The following is a 7,118-nucleotide window of genomic DNA, read 5'->3' on the forward strand; positions in this document are numbered from 1 at the left end:
GGATAAGCTTGATTTAATTTCAGTTTTGCAACCTATTCTGTCGTTTAAAATTTGCTCTGCATAATGCATCTTGGCTGTTTCTGGGAAAATCTAATGCAATACCAACGTTTCAATAGGAACAGGTTTGGTCTCCAGAATGATTGAAATGGCCTGTAAGCACAGAAGCTGGAATGTAACTTGCTTCTGAGAGGCTGTGGCTGCATCTATGGTGGGGGTCGTGAAATATGCTGGTTCACCTTGTGACTGTGTCCCTGGAGTTAGTTGGGATACATCATGTGGAAGAAAATGCACATACCTGAACTGCTCCTTCATTGTAAGGCGTTGAACTAGATGACCCTTTGTATCCCTTCCAACTCTCTACAATTCTATGATTACTGGATGCCCATTGATAAAAGTTGATTTCGACTTTGGCTGGAATTTTATTTACGCAGATGTTCATTCTTATTTATATAGATTTAACCATGCAAGTCTCCATATAAGTCCCTCAAAGTGATTTACAGAATAAAACAATAACATTGTGCCATATAAGAAAGGAATAAAATACCATTATTAAACATTAATACGAGCAGCGCATTAAAGCTGACAAACTTAAAGGTTCATAGTGTTGGGATACTGCCAGGGAGATAGTTTCCATCTGAGCCCCCAAGCTCGTTGCCGGACGATCCATCGACCTCCCGTAGTCACGCAGTATCAGCAATTTAGCGACACTAAGCCTCTGGCTTAGTGCACACTCTTAACAGCAGAATGCACACAGCAAAAGTTGCACAAGCAGGACAGCATATTTACAGTTTATTTTGCGTAGGTCAGAACAAAAGAAGACATGACCGTCTGCTCCGACTGCTCAGGCAAAACAGACAGAAAACGAAAGGTACAGATAGCATAAACATCCTGTGAACAGGAAATACGCAGGCTGTGACACAAACATCCTGCTGCCTTTTAAGGTGGAACGGAAATATCCCAACATCCTCCCCCTTTCCGTGTAACCTGTAGTACCTGTGGTTCAACCCAATTGCAACCTTTGTACGTAAACCTTAAGTTGTTCTCTGTTAACAACCTTAGACAACAGATCAGCAGGAATTTCATTTCCTGGCATGTAGGACACCTGAATGAGTCCTTTCTGAATACACTCTCTTGCACGATGTAGCTTAATCTGCAAGTACTTGGTCCTTTGCTTGCAACTCTCCGAGTTCAGCAAAGCCAAACAAGATCTATTGTCTTGATACACTTGTATAGGACATTTCACAGAAACCCCAATGTCCTTAAACAGTTGCATCAACCATTCACAATCCATGAGTGAAAATGACAGAGCATTGAGTTCTGCTTCACAGGAACTTAGGCTAACTGTCGTCTGCTTTTTGCACAACCAGTCAAACAGGCAGTGGTTGTACATGTAGCATACTCCAGAAGTGCTTGTACCATCCGTGGTGTCACTTCCAAAACTTGCATCTGCAAAGATTTCAAGACCTCCAGTCTTCTGACTGGTGAACCTCAGCCTGTAGTGCATAGTCCCTTTCAAATACCGGGCTATGCGCTTCAGAGCTTTCCAATCCTGAACAGTAGGATTGTTAGCATGTCTGCTAAGCAGGTTAGTGCTTACAGCAATGTCAGGTCTTGAACATCTAGCAATGAAATTCAACTTGCCTAGAATGCATCTGTACAGCGTTGTGTCCAAAAACGCTTCAGCAGTACTGTCTACCTGGTAACCTGTCACCATCGGTGTGTCTGTTGGGTTTGCATCAACCAAATTCAACCTGGTTAATACATCAGCAATTTTCTGTGTTTGGTGTACCAGAAAATTACCTGCTTGGTCCCTCTCCACCTGCAGAGAAAGATAGTTGGATACCTCACCAAGATCCTTCATGTCAAAGTGCTCCTTCAGCTGAGCTAGGGTGCTTTGGTAGAAAGCCTGATTCTTCCAAAACATCAGAAGATCATCAACAAAACATAAACAATAGTTTGTTTTGCCCCTCCTCCTTGACAAACACACACGGATCAGCTTTGCCCTGGTGAAAACCTAGAGAAAGCAACGTTTCAGTGAGTTTTGTGTTCCAACACCTGGCACTCTGCTTGAGACCATATAAGGATTTCCGCAGTTTACAGACCATTCCCTTCTGTATCTGCATCCCGTCAGGTGGAAGCATGTACAGCTCCTCCCCCAAAATCCCGTACAAAAAAGCTGTATTTATGTCATGATGGGAAACATGCAGTTTCTCCTCCGCAGCGATCTTGAGCATCAGCCGAATGCTCTCATATTTGACCGTGGGTGAGTAGGTCTCGTGGTAATCCTGCCCTGGTACCTGTGAAAAACCTCTGGCAACCAATCTGGCTTTGTGTCTGACAACCTTGCCATTCTGGTCTGTCTTGGCCTTGAAGACCCATTTGCTGCCAACCAGTCTCATTCCTGGGACTACCGGTACCAGCTCCCAAGTCTGGTTCCTGTTCAAGGAATCAACTTCAGCCTTCATGGCATTAAGCCAAGGCTCAGCATCTTTAGAGGTTAACTCCTGGACCTCTTTGAAGCTTGAAGGTTCCCACACCTTCTCTGAGCTACTAAGAACAACAGTTGCCGTCTTAGCAAACTCATCAGCAAATCTCTTTGGAGGTCTGCCTTTGGTCGCCCTTTCAGACCTGCGAACTAGACGCAAGTCTTCTGGACTCATCTCCTCCTTCTTAGGAGAAAAGTGACCAATGGTGAACAGTGGTTCTTCCAGTTCATTGTCAGACGCATCAGATGGTCTGACTGAGGCCTTTGCGCTCTTGTAGTCTGCTGTGTCATCACTGTCGCTGACAGCAGCAGCAGCGCCGCCCACTGAACTGGAATCCGAACTCTGATCATCATCATCATCATCATCATCCTCAATTTCCTCAGCTTTCTCAGCATGATCTGCTTTCTTCACATCACCTTCATCCTCCTCTGGGTAACTCTGGAAAATTCCCACATTTTCCCCCCACTTAGGATTGTACTCAACACTCCTTGTGAACTTTATGGATTTTGAGTTAGTCATCCATACTCTGTATGCACCTTTTTCGTACCCCATGAACAAACCATGTGCCCCACGCTTCCCAAGCTTGTTGCTTTGTGGGGTGTGTACCCACATGTCAGAACCAAAGATTCTCAAGTGCTTGGTGTTAGGTTTCTTACCAAACATTTTCTCATAGGGAGTGCAGCCAATAGGTGATGACAGTCTGCGATTAAAAGTGTAAACAAAATTCGAGAGAGCCTCCCCCCAAAACTTCTCAGGGAGGTTGGCATCATGCAACAAGGTTTTTATTCCTTGCAGCAACGTTTGATTTGCTCTCTCCGCAAGCCCATTCATCCATGGCGATCTAGGCGTTGACAAGTCATGCTGGATTCCCTTCTCAGTCAGGAAAGCTTCAAACTGCTGAGAAGTGAACTCCCCGCCCCGATCAGTAAACAGACAACCAATACGTTTACCATGAGCATTCTCCAACCAAGCACAGAATGCCTTGAACCTAGGAAATGCTTGCGATTTCTGCTCGAGCATAAACACATGAATGTACCTGGAAAAAGAATCAATTAGAACCATGAAGTACCTTGCTCCTCCCAAAGAGGGCGCTAGAGGCCCAACCAGGTCTGCGTGAACTAGCTGGTAGGGTTTGGAAGCCTGCCTGCTAGACTCCTTGCCTTTTGGAGCAACCTTCACCTTGTTCTCTGCACAAGATACACATTTCATGTGAAATTTACAAGGTTTGATGTCCAAACCTTCAACCAACTCAGGCATCTTGGCTAGCGCTTGCCAAGAGAGGTGACAAAATCTTCTATGTGCATCGTGAATGCATCCTGCATGAAGAACCTTGTTAGTTTGTGCAACACAACAAGAATCAGCATTAGATATAACAGCATTGTCATCATAAGTTAGACAGAACAAACCATCCAACAACTTTGCATGCAAAAAGTCCTCTTTGCCTTTTCTGATGACACAGACAGTCCTCTTGAATGTAATTTCAAAACCACGCCCATTTAGCTGTGGAACACTAAGCAAATTGTCCGCAGCTCCTGGAACAAAAAGTACATCTCTGATGGTAGTATGCAAACTTGCAAGTTTCACAGTCCCAACTCCTGTAGCTTGCAAAGTCCTTCCATCAGCCAGGTGGACCTCTCCATCTTGAGGTGTGAAGGAGATAAACAGATGGCGGTCTTTGGTGAGATGGCGCGTCGCCCCAGAGTCAATAACAAACCTGGCCTTGGCCTTGTTTCCCACCGGCGTGGGCTTTTGCAGCTTGCCTTTAGCCTTTGGTGAAGCTGAGCCAGCATACAAAACCTTGTTTTCCACTGGCGTGGGCTTTTGCTGCTTGCCCCCCTGCTCCTGGCCATCAGACTTGCCTTTAGCCTTTGGTGAAGCTGTGCCAGCAAACAAAGCCTTGTTTTCCACTGGCGTGGGCCTTTCACCCCCCTTCTGCTTCGGGCCATCTGCAGGCTTTTTCCTTTGTTTACTTCTGGCCTTCCGGCCTCTGCAAAGTTGACCTTGGCTCCCATGGGAAACAGAGCTCTCAGCTGCCGACTCCTTGGCTCCCCCTGGAGGCTGGAATGCTGCCTGGGATGACATCACAGTCAGCTCCCCCTGCAGCTTGCAACCGGTGCCCTCGGCATCCTTGCATTCACTCGCATTCTGGGAAACAGCCAGGACCTCCGATGCAGTCAAACTCTGGGCTGGGATGACTGGCAGATGGGCTATCTTCAAAGCATTCCACATCTGACGTGCAGTCGTGTTGCCAGCTAGCGTAGCAATTTCCTCCAGAGAGACGGACAAGACTATTACGTCTATGGCTCTCGAATTCTGAGCCTCCCATCTCCCTGTCAGAGGAACTGGAGGGGCTTGACATACAGTATGCCATACTCCAAACTGACGCAGCAAACTCTCACACCATTTTGCCCAGGTCTCATAATTGTGGCCATTTAATTTTGGGCACTCAGCAGCTTCAGAGGCTTGGAAAAACTCCATTCCAGCTCTTAACGTCAGCCGTGAGTCTTCTTCACTTCAGAGACTCCTTATCTTGGCACCCATAAATCACGAAGCCTGCTTGGCTCGGCTCCCAGGCCAATTAGGCCAGCCGGACATCAAAAGCTCTTGCCGCGGCAAACAGAAAAGCCTCTGCTTTCGCTTTTCCCACACATACCTCAGCAGTCTGTCGCAGTCTTACTCTCCTGCAAGTGCCGTGAATCTGGGCCCGAAACCTGTTGTTGGGATACTGCCAGGGAGATAGTTTCCATCTGAGCCCCCAAGCTCGTTGCCGGACGATCCATCGACCTCCCGTAGTCACGCAGTATCAGCAATTTAGCGACACTAAGCCTCTGGCTTAGTGCACACTCTTAACAGCAGAATGCACACAGCAAAAGTTGCACAAGCAGGACAGCATATTTACAGTTTATTTTGCGTAGGTCAGAACAAAAGAAGACATGACCGTCTGCTCCGACTGCTCAGGCAAAACAGACAGAAAACGAAAGGTACAGATAGCATAAACATCCTGTGAACAGGAAATACGCAGGCTGTGACACAAACATCCTGCTGCCTTTTAAGGTGGAACGGAAATATCCCAACACATAGGACCCAATTCCTAGGGGCCAAGGTACCTTCACCCTCCCATAAAATATTTGATGGGGCCAGACTTCCCCACATTTGATGGACAGACAGTGCCATTCAAATTGTGCATGTGTGCTGCATCTTGTGATCAATTATGTGGGGTGGGGCTTACCTGCCCCCCCAGTATTTTATTCATGTTGGCACCCCTGTAAAGTTACAGAAGACTTGGCAGAAAAGGTCTAAACCAGAAACTTGAATTTAACTCAGATATAGACTGTGTGGTAGTAAAGGAATTGCTGCTATATATAGTGAACAACTAGCTTGAAACAGAAGCCGCATTCTAGGCAAGCTGAAATTTCCAAACTGTCTTCAAGTGTGAGCCCTACATATAGTGTATTATAGTAGTCAATATTCAGTTATTTAAAGGTGATGCTCGTTTTTGACATCGCAGCATAATATGCCCTGAGTTGCACCTTAAACCACTTCTCTTGCTTCTCCCAGTTTTGCTTTCTCTTTCTCTTTCTGCATGGGGGAGAACTAACCAGCTCTGCTTACTGAAGTGTGTTTGCTCAGGAAGAAGCCACTGGACTTCCAAACAGAAATTACTGGGGATTTTCCATTTAGGCTGCTTATTGCAGACTGAAAGCTCTTTAAGCATATATTGATAGTTGCTCAGTTTTATCAATACACCTTAAGACATCCCTAATGCTGTGAGTGCTCCTTTTGGAGTCCCTGCAGCCCGTCAGTGCAATGATCTATTGCACTGCACATATTGGAATAGCAATGTCTCCATTGGGCCCCAGGATTCAGTTAATTGTCTTCTGTCACATGAGACACCCAGGGATGTTATCTCAACCATTTGGAACTTTGTGCAGTTGTGTTTTGCAAATGCTAAGGTGGTCTGCTTACAGGTGCTGGTTTTAAAGATAAAAAGGTAAAGGGACCCCTGACCATTAGGTCCAGTCATGACCAACTCTGGGGTTGCGGCGTTCATCTCACTTTATTGGCCGAGGGAGCCGGTGTACAGCTTCTGGGTCATGTGGCCAGCATGACTAAGCCGCTTCTGGCGAACCAGAGCAGCGCACGGAAATGCTGTTTACCTTCCCGCCAGAGCGGTACCTATTTATCTACTTGCACTTTGATGTGCTTTTGAACTGCTAGGTTGGCAGGAGCAGGGACCGAGCAACGGGAGCTCACCCCGTCGCAGGGATTCGAACTGCCGACCTTCTGATTGGCAAGTCCTAGACTCTGTGCTTTAACCCACAGCGCCACCCGCACCCCTTTGGTTTTAAGGATACCTTTGCACAATACTTGCATGATTAGTGATACAGTTCCCTTAACAAACAGTATTTTTCCAAAAGCAGGAACCCAAACTTTGACAAATTCCAACGCTTCTGTATTTTTCTGGGCTCCCATGTCAATGACCAAGCAGCATGATCCACTGTAAACATCCCATTAACCTAACATGTGACATCTCTGGAGGGTTTTATTCACTTAGCTTGAAGCAACTCAACAAAGAGTACACCCTCTGCTTGGCAACCATATCACGACTTGATAAATACAAAGCTGTTCTTG

This window comes from Podarcis filfolensis, assembly GCF_964270895.1.
Source record: "Podarcis filfolensis genome assembly, chromosome: 6".
Classification (NCBI taxonomy): Eukaryota; Metazoa; Chordata; class Lepidosauria; order Squamata; family Lacertidae; genus Podarcis; species Podarcis filfolensis.